Source organism: Sminthopsis crassicaudata, chromosome 4 (genome assembly GCF_048593235.1).
Source record: "Sminthopsis crassicaudata isolate SCR6 chromosome 4, ASM4859323v1, whole genome shotgun sequence".
In the NCBI taxonomy this organism is placed as follows: domain Eukaryota; kingdom Metazoa; phylum Chordata; class Mammalia; order Dasyuromorphia; family Dasyuridae; genus Sminthopsis; species Sminthopsis crassicaudata.
The window spans coordinates 95262076-95275901 of record NC_133620.1 but is presented as its reverse complement, the minus strand read 5'-3'; the positions used below and the strand labels follow the sequence as shown (position 1 = coordinate 95275901).

The following is a 13826-nucleotide window of genomic DNA, read 5'->3' as shown; positions in this document are numbered from 1 at the left end:
GGAGGGTTCAGGGGATAGAGCACTGGGTCAGAAAAACTATAGTTCAAATGCTCCTACTTGCATGACCCTGGCTTATTTAATCTCTCTCTGCTTAAATTTCATCATTTCTAGGAAGAGGATTATAATAGCATCTACCTTATAATATCACTATAAGAATCAATTGCGATAATATTTATACAGTTTAGCCTAGTACCTGGCACATAGTAGGTACTTAAATTTAAACACTTTTTCTTTTTCTCTTTCTACTCTTCTTTATCCACTCACCACATCTCTGCTAAATACAAACAACCCCAGTTCTCTTCACATTAAAAAAACAAAACAAAACAAAAAACTTCATTTAAACCTATTTTCAAAAACTATATTAGTCAACAATTCAACCAGCATTTATTTATTGCCAGCTATTAGTAAGGCAATATGCTAGGCTCTGGGAATACAGAAACAAAAAGGAAGAGTCCTCACCTTTAAGGAGTTTATATTTTACAGAGGGGGACAACAGGTATACATATAAGCTTATACAAAATAAATACAAATTAATTACAGAGAAAAGGAACTGACACCTGGGGAGTAAGGTCCATAAGAGACAAAAAAATGAGCTGAGCTTTAAAGTAAACTAAGAGATGAGGTGAGAAGAAAGTATCTTCCATTTATAAAGGGACAAATTGTGCAAAGGTTCAAAGACAAGAAATGAAATATTGCATAAGAATAATGGCAAGGTCAGTTTGGTCAGAAAAAAGGGGAATGGAATATCATATAATAAGCATAGAAAGATAAATTAGAGTCAGGTTGTTTAAGGATTTAAATGTCAAATAGAAATTTTAAATCTGATTCTAAAGGAGAGCCACTGGAGTTTATTGAGCAGAAGAGTCATATGGTAGACCCTAGATTTTAGAAATATCACCTTGGCAGTTGTGTGGTCGAATGACTAGAGAGAAGAACAATTTGAAGCAGAGAGACCAATTAAGAGGTTATTGCAATAGACCAAGAAAAAAAATGATAAGGACCAAAACTAGAGTAATGGCCATGTAAATAGAGAGAAAGGATCTGATAAGAGAGCATATTAGTGAGAGTTAAGACAAGGGCAATTTATTGGGTACACAGCATGAGGGACAGAGAAGATTTGAGGTTAACTCCAAGGTTTTAATCCTGGGTTATCAGAAACATGAATACCCTTAATAGAAATAAGAAAGTTCAGAAAAGGAGTAATTTAGAGAAAAATATGAGTTCTGTTTCAGACATATTGAGTTTGAAATAATTAGGGACAGATAGTTTGAAATATCCAATAGACATTTAGTAAAATGGAACTACAGTTTAAGGACTTATGGATAAATAGATTGGCAAATTATCTACATAGAAATGGTCACTGAACCCACACAAGTTGATATGGTCTTTTTATCCCTGCACAGTCAAATTCTTAGAAAAATCTGTCTCACCTTATTACCTCCATCTTCTCCTCTCACCCTCTTCTTGACTCTTCACAATGTGATTTCCATCCCCACAATTGCAATGAAATTGCTCCCTTCACAGGGACTAATGATCTCTTTATTGATAAATCCAAAACAGCTTTTCTCTTTCTTCCTTAATTCACCCAAGTTTTTGACACTACTGACCATTTCTGCCTTCTAGACACTCTCCACTTTGGAATCTGGTGATACTGTTGTGTTCTTTTCCTGTCTGATCCTTCTCAGTTTCCTTTGCAAGATCATCATCAAATATCCCAGTTCCAACTCTGTCCTGAGTTGTCTCCTCTTCTCTTTGAACTTTCTTTTTTGGAGATCTCATCAGATCCCATGGATTCAATTGTTGTCACTATGAAGCTGATTCCTAAATTGATAAATCTGTCAGTCTCTTTCCTGAGTTCTAGTCTTACATCTTCAATTTCCTGGGGAATATTATCTACCAGGAAAGATATCCCACAGGCATCTCAAGCTCAAAATATCCAAAACAGAACTCTAAATTTTTCCCTCTAAATGCAACAATACATCACTATTGTGTCTTTACCCCAAAGTGATTAAAGAGGAAAAGGATCCATTTGTTCACAAATATAGCAGCTCTGTTTTCAGTGGTCAAGAATTAGAAATGCAGAGGGTACCCATCCTTTGGGAAATGGCTGAACAAGTTAAGTTGAATTTCTGTTGAGGCTATTCGTCCAGTCACCTAGATTTACAACCTCAACTCTTCACTCTCTCATCCTCCTTATCCAAACTGTCAAATTTAGTCAATTCTAGCTCTTTAACTGCCCCCTTTTTATTCATACCAAAACCTAGTTCAGACTTTCTTCACAAGCATCTGAGAGGAGAGAATATCCTATTTTTATATTTATATATTTGTATTTATATTCTTAGCACTTAGTACCATACTGATATAATAGGTACTTAATAAATATTTGTAGTATAAAATAGATACTTAATAAGTACTTTTTTTTTTTTTTTTTTTTTTTTTTTTTGAGGCTGGGGTTAAGTGACTTGCCCAGGGTTACACAGCTAGGAAGTGTTAAGTGTCTCAGATCAGAGACTTGAACTCAGGTCCTCCTGAGTTCAAGGCTGGTGCTCTATCCACTGAGCCACCTAGCTGTCCCCTACTTAATAAGTACTTGTAGATTAATTCGATTGACTCCTCCCAAAGATACAGATAGCAACTTATTCATGCCTGGTCAACCTGTATGACTCATCAATATCTTCTCACAAGTTCATCATAGGGGCTTCACTCAAAATATCCGTAGTCTTCCTTGCTTTTTCTTGGTACTGAGAGGATGTCAGTGATGGGCATGGGTTACCTATTAATTATTTCTTGACATTGTCATATGGCTAACTTTTTTTTTGATCATGTCCTTTTTGGAGACATCCTTATTAAGGTTCTTCACAGTTTCCTATGTCTTATATGTGGGTACCCTACATATATCATCACAGCTTCTTCTCAGCTGTCTGATTGATTTTCTTTGATTAATTCTTCAGAGACTGTGGTGTTACATGACTTGCAATCATACAATACTAGTAGAATATTGGTATTAAATAGATGAGTTATTTGTTTCAAGGGGAGCTCACTTAAAAAAAGGAGGAAGTAAGAGGGAGAGAAAAATTGGAACTCAAAATGTCTTAAAATGAATGTTAAAAATTGTCTTTGCATGTAAGTGGAAAAAAAACACTATTTTAAAAAATGAATTCTGTTTCCTATAAGCAATTTAGCCTGCTCTCCTTCTATTTAATTTTAGGTTCAACTCATCTATTTGCATTCTCTATTATATTATATTTATACATTTATGTATATATAGATGCACATGCATATAAACAATATGTATACTACATGTGTATAAGTATGGATGATATATAGACACATTAGTATATAACATATAGGAATATATATGTGTGTGTGTATATATATATATATATATATGTATGTAGAAATGTATAGCTTGATGCAAACAGCACAATGTCATTCAAAAATAGGAATATTTGAAGGAACTTGACAACTACAAAGAATTCCTCTTCAACTAGGACTCTGCATTAGATGAACTGTATGACAGCAATTTAATACCTTTGAATACAAAAAAGCAAGGAAAAACTTACTTGAAGTCATTCAAAGTGAAGTAAGAATCAGGAAAACAGTTTACAAAATGATTACAACAATATGAATTGCAATTTGCAATTGGTAAAAAGCACTGACCCTAGAATCAGGAGAACCTGAGTTCAAATCTAACCATAGACACTTATTACTAGTTGCGAGCCAGTCACTTAACCCAAGTTGTTCACCCGAACAAACTAACAACAACTTGGTTGGTGATTGACTTCCTTGGCACCCACGTCAATCTCTTTAGACAAAGATTATTTTTCTAGTAGAATTGCTATATATAAAACAACTTATCAATCTGTGACCAACTTGGCAATGAGCCTCTCTGAACTAAGTTAACTGGTCATCAAACAACAAATACATACTCCATCACTAGATTTATATGTAATACCCTTCCAACTTAAAAGGACCTACTAGAGTTTATGCTTTTCTAACAAAACCTTTGAGAATCCAAGGTCAATGCCATATAACATGATTAAAAATTGGAATAGATCTTTAGTGATGTGTAGCACATATATTTACTAAAATAAAATTTAATCAGTTTTATGGAATAAGTGAAACCCCTAAAAATAAATGGAGACATTCTGGGAAATAACAGAATTATTCTTTTGGAAACTGGGGAAGGGTTCAAGCTCTTTAGACTATAATGGCACTTGAGTAAAATAGGAGACTCAGCCTAAAGGGGATGCTATTAAATATTATGGTTCTTGCTAGTTCTACTCTCAAAAACAGAATTATGAGGTCCTCGTGTCTAATTCAGACTCCATATGTTCAAAGAATTATTCTTGGCTTTCACAAGCTTTGATTTTTTTTTCAAGATGCCAGCTTCAGGAAAAAACAAACAAACAAAAAAAGAATTCATACTGTATACTATGTATACTATATATCACAGACAAGCATATGACCTGTGATTTCATTTGTAAAGGGAACTGAGAGATAAGGAAACTCCCTCTCCCAAAGCTGCGTGGTCTCTTCACTACAACTTGGAATCTTAGACAATGCCTAGACCGGCAGTGGTCCTCAAACTTTTTAAACAGGGAGCTAGCTCACTGTCCCTCAGATTGTGGGAGAGCCGGACTATAGTAAAAACAAAGCCTCACCCTCTGTCTCCCCCCCTCAGCCCATTTGCCATAACCTAGCGGGCGCATAAACGTCCTCAGCGGGCCAGCCTGCAGGCCGCAGTTTGAGAACCCCTGGGCCCTAGAGCATTCAGAGAAAGATGGTGGGCTTGAAGATAGACAATTATCTATCTTCAGAGACAATACTTGCTCTCACACCAGTTCTCTAACCACTAAGCTCCACTGCTTCTTATACTCTCTTAATTCATCTAGTCCATATTTGTTTAACTTTCAGCATGCAATAGGACAGTACACTTGCTTTCCCATAGGATTTAACTAGATTTCCACAAGGTGGTATCACACTTAAATAGCCTCTTTTCAGTGGTTATAATAGCCTCTCCTGTTTTCAGTTAAGAAAAAGTAAAGACAGGCTGAACAATAGTACTTTTAAAATGAAATCCGTTTCATGCAACCATGCTCCAATTAAAACAGGAAATATATACAGGCATTATTGTTAAATATTCCACTCATCTTCTGGGGAATTCTAGGAAATTCACTAGGTGGTGAACTTTTGCTAAAGTCACTGATATATAAGACTAGGGTTTTGTGACTAGGTCAATTACCTTTTCCTAGAAGTATGTTTATTATAAAGAGATATTTTTTACAAATTAAAACATAAATTTAAGTTTGTTTCTAATAGGTTTAATTTGCATATAATTTGTTAAGAGGGAACTCTGGAGATTTTAGGTATAAAAAGTTTTATAAAACTTTTGTGGCCCGTATTTGATTTTTTTTTGGTATCTGAAATGTCAGATAATATCTTTTTGCAAGAATTGCACATGTTTAAGCTACATTGGATTACTTGTTTATTAAATATCTTTTTGCAAGAATTGCACATGTTTAAGCTACATTGGATTACTTGTTTATTACTAGAAGAAGGGGAAGATAAAGAGGGAGGGAGAGAAAGATTTGGAACACAAGGTTTTGCAGAGGTGAATGTTGAAAATTATCTTTGCATATATTTTGAAAAATAAAAAAAAACTATTATAAAAATATTTTTCTGTAACCCTGAATTTGGGATGGGTCATTGAAGACAAATTTATAATATTTAACATTATAATTAATAACTATAAACCACTTGTAGTGAGCTTTCAAATAGAAGTGCTTTATCCCTGAAAGAAGGGCAGGAAAGGCTCTATCTCTGTGAGCTGTCTCTGACTTTTACCTCATCATTAAAAAAGATTCATGGAGAACTCAATGGTATCTTTCAAAAAGCTTCTAAATTTACTCTGAGAAGACCCTTGAAGGCAGAGACTTTTTGTTTTTGTCTTTGCATTCATTACCTAAGCCTAGCACAATGTCTGTCACATGACAAGATCTTTGATAAATGTCTTTGAATGGATGAAAGTATTCCTAGAGAGATACACACAACCACCTCACTTTGCAGTTTTCTCTCTGGATAGTCTCCCTACCCTTATTCTGTCTCCTGAGAAGGGAAGGTAGAAAAAAGAGAGAGGAAAAAATGTCATTGACTAAGATTATATTCATTTATAGAGACCATATATCCCAGATTTTCTGTAACAACTTTTATTTTAAGAAAAGAAACGAAGCTTTACAAAAGAATATTCTTTGTTTGATTATGTACTCTGTTCTTTGGCTTAGAAATAGCCATACCTTACCCCTGGTTGCCCTTCCAATGTGACTGGGAAGATGATATGTCTTTCCTGCAAGAATCACACTCTAATTTTCTAGGGGCTTCTGAATCACTTAGGCTAATTCTCATTACACTGAAATGAGTATATGTGCATAGTAAGTAAAAAGCTCCTAACATTCCCCATGAATTAACAAAGGAGAAGGCAAATACATACTGCATAACATAAGTACATAAGTATGTACTTCCTGGAGTATGTCTAAAATTCACATAGAATCTCAAAGGCACTTACTAGCTGGGTATCCCTGAGGAAGTCATTTAACCTCTGTGTGTCTCAGTTTCCTCACCTATAAAATGGAGATAATAGCATTTATGTTCCAGAGTTGTTTAAAAATAAAACAAAATGTGTAAAGTAGTTTGAAAATCTTAAAGCACTCTATCATAAGTGCTAGCTGTTGGGGGTAGGAAGAAAGGCCTTGGATAAGATAGGCATTAAGCCGAGTCTTCAGGGAATCTTCCAGGTGGCAAGGAAGGAAGAAAAGCATTCTAAGCAGAGGGGATAGCCAGTGAAAAGGTATGGAAATTATATTATCATAATCATTATGACAATCTGGTACCAGCTAAAAAATAGAGTAGTATATTAGTGGAATAGATTAAGTACATGATCCTGCATACCATAGTAAATGACCAATAGTCTAGTATTTGATACACCCAGAGGTCTGGGTGTTATCACTATTCAGCAAGAATTTCTGAGAAACCTGTAAAGCAGTCTGGTAGAAAGTAAGCTTAGACCAACATCTCACACCATATACCAAGATAAGGTCAAAATGTATGCTTGATTTAGACAAAAAGGGTGATATCATAAGAAAATCAGGGGAGTATGAAATTAAGTTACCTGTCAGATCTATGGATAAGGGAAGATATTATGACCAAACAAGAGAAAGGATCATGGGAGATAAAATGGATAATTTTGATTACATGAAATGAAAAAGGGTTTGCACAAAACCAATTCAGTCAAAATTAGAAGGAAAAAAAGGAAACTGCAGGGAGGAATTTTACACTTAAGTTTCTCTGATAAAGATTCTCAAATATATCAGGAATTGAGCCAAATTTGTAAAAAAATTAAAAAGGGAAGGGGCATTCCTCAATTGATAACTGTATAAAGTCAAAGTATATGTACAGAAGAATTTTCAGAAGAAAAAAAATCAAAGCTTCAATTTCAGAAAAATGCTATTACTATTAATTAAAGAGATATAAATTAAAACAACTCTGAGGTGCCAACTTACATTTATCAGATTGGCTAATGTGACAGAAAAGGAAAATAACAAATGCTAGGAAAAATAAGGACACTAATACACTGTGGGTGGTGGTATAAACTGGTCCAACCATTTGGGAGAATAATTTGGAATTATGCCCCAAAAGCTACAAAATTGTGCCAACTCTTTGACCTAGCATTACTAGATTTGTGTCCCAAAGACATAAAAGAAAAAGGGAAAGAATCTATATATATAAAAAAGTATATAGCTGCTCTTTTTGTGATGGCAAAGAAATGGAACCTAGAAGATTCCCATCAACTAGGAAATGGCTGAACAAGTTATAGTATATAATTGTGGTAGACGACTACTATGCTACAAGAAATGGGTTCAGAAAAATCTGGAAAGACTAATATGAATTGATATAAAGTATGAGAAGAACTAGAATATTGTATGCAGTAAAAATAATATTGTGATGGTCAACTGTGAAAGACTCAGCTGTTCTAATCAATATAATGATCTATGGCAATTTCAAAAGATTCCTGATGAAAGATGTTATCCACCTCCAGAGAGAGAACTGAAGATCTGAGTGCATACTAAAGCAATTTTTTTTACTTTATTTTTCTTGCTTAAAAAATATAGCTAATATGGAAGTGTTTTGCATGATTTTATATGTATAATGGGTATTATTTGCCTTTTCAATGGGTAGAAGAGGGGATGAAGGAATTAGGAATTAAAAAAAATTCTTTAAAATGAATGTTCAACATAAATTTAAAAAGTTATGGAGTCAGAAAATGGAATGTTGTACAATAATACTAGAAAATATTATTATAAATGACATTTATAATAAAATAAAATAAGATAATAAATAATATGTATAAGAAAACAAAAATAAGAAAACTGGAAAGGTTAGGCAGAACCAAACGTGTGTGTGTGTGTCTGTGTTTTAGAAAGATAGTTTTGCTGAGTGGAAAATACATCGGAGTGATAAAGAGACTTGAGGAATGCTCTTGGACTTCAGAATACCAAAAAATCCATCATTATTCAAGATGAAATCAATTCTAAAATTCACATCTCCTCAACTACCCCCTGCTCCTGAGGTCCCTCCCTTTGGTTGGAGTAGATGAAGGGTGGACTTAATAAGAAAGCTCTTCCCCAAACTTCCATTTAAATAAGGTGCACAACCAGGACACTCACCTCATAATTCCCCATCTGGATCTCCTGATCTGATTAGATGCTTGTGTGAAAAGGAGAGGATGTACTTTATGACAACAAAAATGGCTAGATTTGACAGAAATTGAATATGTGGGGTGAATGTATGGAGTCCAGGATGACAATGAGGTTGTAATTCTGGACAGTTTGGAGAATAGTAGAATGGAGTAGGGTTTGGAAAGAAATATAGTAATTTGTTTTAGAAATGTTGAGTTTGATATGATGATCAATTCTGATGGACGTGGCCATCTTCAACAATGAGATGAACCAAATCAGTTCCAATAGAGCAGTAATGAACTGAACCAGCTACAGAAAGAATTCTGGGAGAAGGCTGTGAACCCTACATAGAATTTCCAATCCCTCTAATTTTGTCCACCTGCATTTTTTATTTCCTTCACAGGCTAATTGTACACTATTTCAAAATCTGATTCTTTTTGTACAGCAAAATAACTGTATGGACATGTATACATATATTGTATTTAACTTATACTTTAACATATTTAACATGTATTGGTCAACCTGCCATCTGGGGGAGGGGGTGGGTGGAAGTGGGGGGGGAAATTGGAACAAAAGGTTTGGTAATTGTCAGTGCTGTAAAATTACCCATGCATATATCTTGTAAAAAAATCTATAATTAAAAAAAAGAAAAAATAAAGAAATGTTGAGTTTGAAATGTATATGGGAATCCAATATAAGATGTCTAATAGGTACCTGGTAATACAAGACAAGAGGTCAGAAGAAAGACAAAGGCTAGATAAACAGGTCTGAGAATCATCTGTATAGAGAAAACTGAATCCATGGTATCTGAGATCATCATCAAATGAGATATTAAGGGAGAAGAGAAGAGGGTCCAGAATAGACCCCTGGAGAATTTTTAAAGTTAATGTGTATAACCTAGATAAAGATACTGCAAAGGAGACAGAAGGATAGTTAAAACATGTAGGAAGAGAACCAAGAAAATAATGTTAAGAGCCAGGAATATCCTCTACAACCTAAGTGCCATTGGGGTTTTGGAATTTGAAAGATTTAAGAACATAAAACACTGTATTAATCTCAAGTCACATGTGCAAATATTGGGCTCCTGCAGAAGTGATTTCTAGATGTGTTACATCTCCACCAAGGTCATTCCTTTTGACAATGAATATAGGGGCTAGGCTGAAAGCATGGGGCTCTTGAGATTGCCTACCTATTAAGAGACAATTGATATTGGTGATGGCTGGGAAGATGTGTCCCATTTTATCTTTTTTCTTCATTTTTTTTATTAAAGCTTTTTATTTTCAAAATATATCCATGGATAATTTTTCAACATTGATCCTTGCAAAGCCTTGTGTTCCAAATTTTCCACTCCTTCCCCCCATTCCCTCTCCTAGATGACAAGTAATTCAATATATGTTATAGATGTTAAAATATATGTTAAATCCAATATGTGTAAACATATTTGTACAATTTTCTTGCTGCACAAAAAGGAAAGAAAATGAATAAGAAAATAAAATGCAAATGAACAAGAGTGGGAATGTTATGATACACATTCAGTTCCCACAGTCCTCTCTCTAGGTGTAGATGGCTCTCTTTCTCACAAGATCATTGAAATTGGATTGCCCTATTTTCAACAAGAGTTGTCGGGGTGAAATCAGTTCAACAATAAGCATTTATTAAGCACTTACTATGTGTCAGATACTGTGATAAGTGCTGTGGCCATTCATTTCCTTCTCTAGCTCAGGAAGCTGAGGCAAATAGGGTTAAGTGACTTGCCCAGGATCACACAGCTAGTAATTATCTGAGGCCAGATTTGAATTCAGAAAAATTAAGTTTTCTTGACTCCAAGCTTCGTACTCTATACACTGTGCTACCTAGCTGCATTATTATAAGTGGTAGTAATACAAATATAAACAACAATAAAAATAGTACCTGCCCTCAATGTATTAGCATTCAGTGAAGAAGACAACACACAAAAAGCAGCTGGAAATGGACAAGGTGGTGTCTGATTTGGGATGGAGAAATCCATAATTAGTACAGTCTAATGAAAAATGGAGAATTGGCTAGCCTGGGCACCTTCCTGAAATGGAGGATCTGTAAGGAGCTCTCCAATCAGAAGGAGGGCTCCCAGAGGCACAGAATACTTCAGAAGTATGAGTTCTAGGGCTGAAATGCATTTGTTTTTGCCATTAGACTTCTATATGAAATGTTCCTTGGTTTTGTTAAGGAATCTATATTCTTAAAAGTAGGATCACCAGTTATCTGATATTTGTCCATTTGGTGATTTTTCCCTATGTAATTACATTGTAAGTCACTAAAACTAAGTCATAGGATTTACAGCAGCAAGGTACTTTATAGATAAGCTAATTTGAGTCTCTTATTTTATACATGAAGAAACTGAGGCCTAAATACATTAAATGACTTATCTAAGATTATAAAATATAGAATTCTTAAATTTTTTTTAATGTCATGGACCTCTTTAGGAATATGATGAAATCTATGGACCCTTTCTAAAAATGTTTTTAGAATCATCAAATAAATAAATAATAGTATTAATAATAGTTTATGAAGCACTTTATATTTATTTTCTCATTTATTCCTCACAACTCTGTGAGGTGGAAGATTTTAAGATATTCATTGTATAGTTAAGAACACTGAGGCAAATAGAGGTTATGTAACTTACCCAGGGTACTGCTAGTACATGTATGAGGTAGTATTGAAAAACAGGCCTTTCCCACTCCAGATGCTCTTTCATTCACCATGCTACACAAGTGGTGGGACCTAGAATATATAGGATAACAAAGAAAACTAATTAGATTGAAATATAGTTATCAAAGTACTTTCCAAAATTGATGGACCCCAGATTAAGGAGCCCTGTTCTAGATAAATTTTATTTCCTGATGGACTGCAAAGTTCCTGCTTATAAGCTTTTTGCAAACCAAAAAATTCTCTTCCTCTTTTACAGGTCTGCTTGCTGTGTTCCTTAAGCAATTGCACTTGCCAGCCCTTATATACAGATCTCCCTAAATTTTATAACTTTGTTGAAGCTATTAGGTCATCACATGCTTTCTATTTATTACCATTCAATTATTCTCCTCTTTTAACACTCACTGTTTTTTTCCCTTTAAAAAATCTGAACAAAGAAAGGAACATTTCCATACACACAACAGAAAGGGAAAAGGGAATTCTATATGAAATTGTGGATTTCTAGTTTATACGGCTAATTCTAAAATTAAAAAAAAACCTAACAAATCTTACATATTACTTTCAAAATGCCTCTGCTTTCTAATGCTCCCCTCTGAACTTCTCCGTTTTCTTTCTTTCACACTATAAAAATTGATAAAAATGATAAGACTTCATTTCATGTTAGTTTCTTTTCTTCCAGGAAGTCTTCAAGTATCAGAGGCACCAAGTTTTTCTAATATTCTATAGTTATACATGCCAGGATGCATTTCTTATGCAAATATTTGTGTTTGCTTTTATTTTTCCCACTGTCTCCTTAAAAACAAATGTAATGTCTATATCCATTCTAAAATCTTATATCTTTTATTTAGTACAGTGCCTTATGCTTCTATGGCTGTTCAATAAATGTTGATAACGATGAGCATGTTTGACTTTGCAGTCACCCAACAGCCTTTGGATGGGAAACCATATGAAAATCATCACCAAATAAGAATCTGCAGTGATACAAGAAGAAAATATAAAAGCAAACTTGGCACATAGTAACAGAGAAACGTTCTAAGGCTCATTTCCTGCTGTACCAGCTAGACCACCTGAAGTCTGAACAGAACCAAAGTTATTTGAAACAATTGAATGTTTGTGAAATGAATTTTATAAATCTACATGTTGAATGACCTCTACAATCTCATCTTGAACATGGTGACAAAGGTGTGAATGTGGGCTCACATTCGAAGTCTTAGAGGTTTTTGTTTTTTCACTGCTGAGTCTACAATATAAAGTCCATTGTTTAAGTAGGTGCTTTGTTTTTTCTTTTTCATAGGATAAGAAAGGAAAATAATATTACCACTTGAAAGAAGATTGATTTTGTAAGGATTCATGAAGCATATGATAAAAGCATAGAAATGATCGATACAAAAACAACAGACTAGGTCTCAATCCTTTTATCTGTTTGTACATATTATTCACATGACTGCTTCCATAATGGTTGGAAATGTTTTAAAAGCAGCCTTTGCTTTTAATATTTCTTAGAAGAACTAGAGCCAGGATCAGTGTCTATTCCTCTTTTTCTAGAGTTGCTTTCTTTAATTGCTGTATAGTTTAAAAGTAACATCTTGATGTCTTTTCCTAATCCTGACCCTTGCCCATAAGCACTCACATGCAAAAGGAATCCAGCTTGCTACACTTGGTTGCTCTCTGCCCAATTACCGATATTTTTACTGTGGTTGCAGCATTGGAAATATGGCACCACTATAAATGGTGGTACCAATTATGCATAGCAATATTCTTATTGATGGGAGGAAAAAAAGTTGATACCTGTGTAACAACTGAAGACTCTTTCATCTTTGCAGATATTTCAGAAATAAGTGGGATATTTTTGATGATTAGTTTTCAACAGGACAGAATGTTGGAGTAAGGAGTTCCAGAAATTTCTGTGCCAGTTGAGGATTGGCAGTTGGTTCCTTCCAGCTGTTCCTAACAGGGTTCTCTCTGCAGGAATTGAAAAATGGCTCATAGTTATGAAGTAGTAAGAAGTCTAGGATTTTGTATCCAATAGTTTGTTTTGTTACTTTTTTTTCTTTTCAGAATCTGAAGGGACAGGAAATGGGATGTAAATTTAATAATGAAAGGCTTATGTATTTTTAAAAATTATATCTATATGATGCTCAAACAACAGTAGAATAAATCAAATAACTGGTCCGTTTGGTGAAAAAAATCCAAATAGTAATTTTTTGTCATATAAAACTTCAAACCTAGTTGTATTGAATTTTTCACTGGCTATGTTGGCATCATGTAGATTGCTTGGGGGAAGGGGAGGCATGGACTCCCTGCAGTAATTTTAAGCTTTGGACTTGACAGTTCTCAGGCAGACACTTACTTGTTGGTGACTAGACTTGCTCATGTTCTTATGTTGTACATCTGTTGGAGAAAAAG

General features: G+C 34.4%; 1 long non-coding RNA gene across 3 annotated transcripts in view; it reads right to left on the bottom strand.

Annotated features, from left to right (window-relative positions):
• The window catches only part of LOC141565541 (uncharacterized), a 136833-nt gene extending 123007 nt beyond the window's left edge, over positions 1-13826 (bottom strand). For all 3 annotated transcript variants that reach the window (XR_012489052.1, XR_012489053.1, XR_012489054.1), the window contains exons 1-3: positions 13771-13826; positions 13209-13382; positions 11398-11495 (exon numbers count right to left, since the gene is read on the bottom strand). This is a non-coding gene — a long non-coding RNA (uncharacterized LOC141565541). The remainder of the gene's footprint in view (positions 1-11397; positions 11496-13208; positions 13383-13770) is intronic.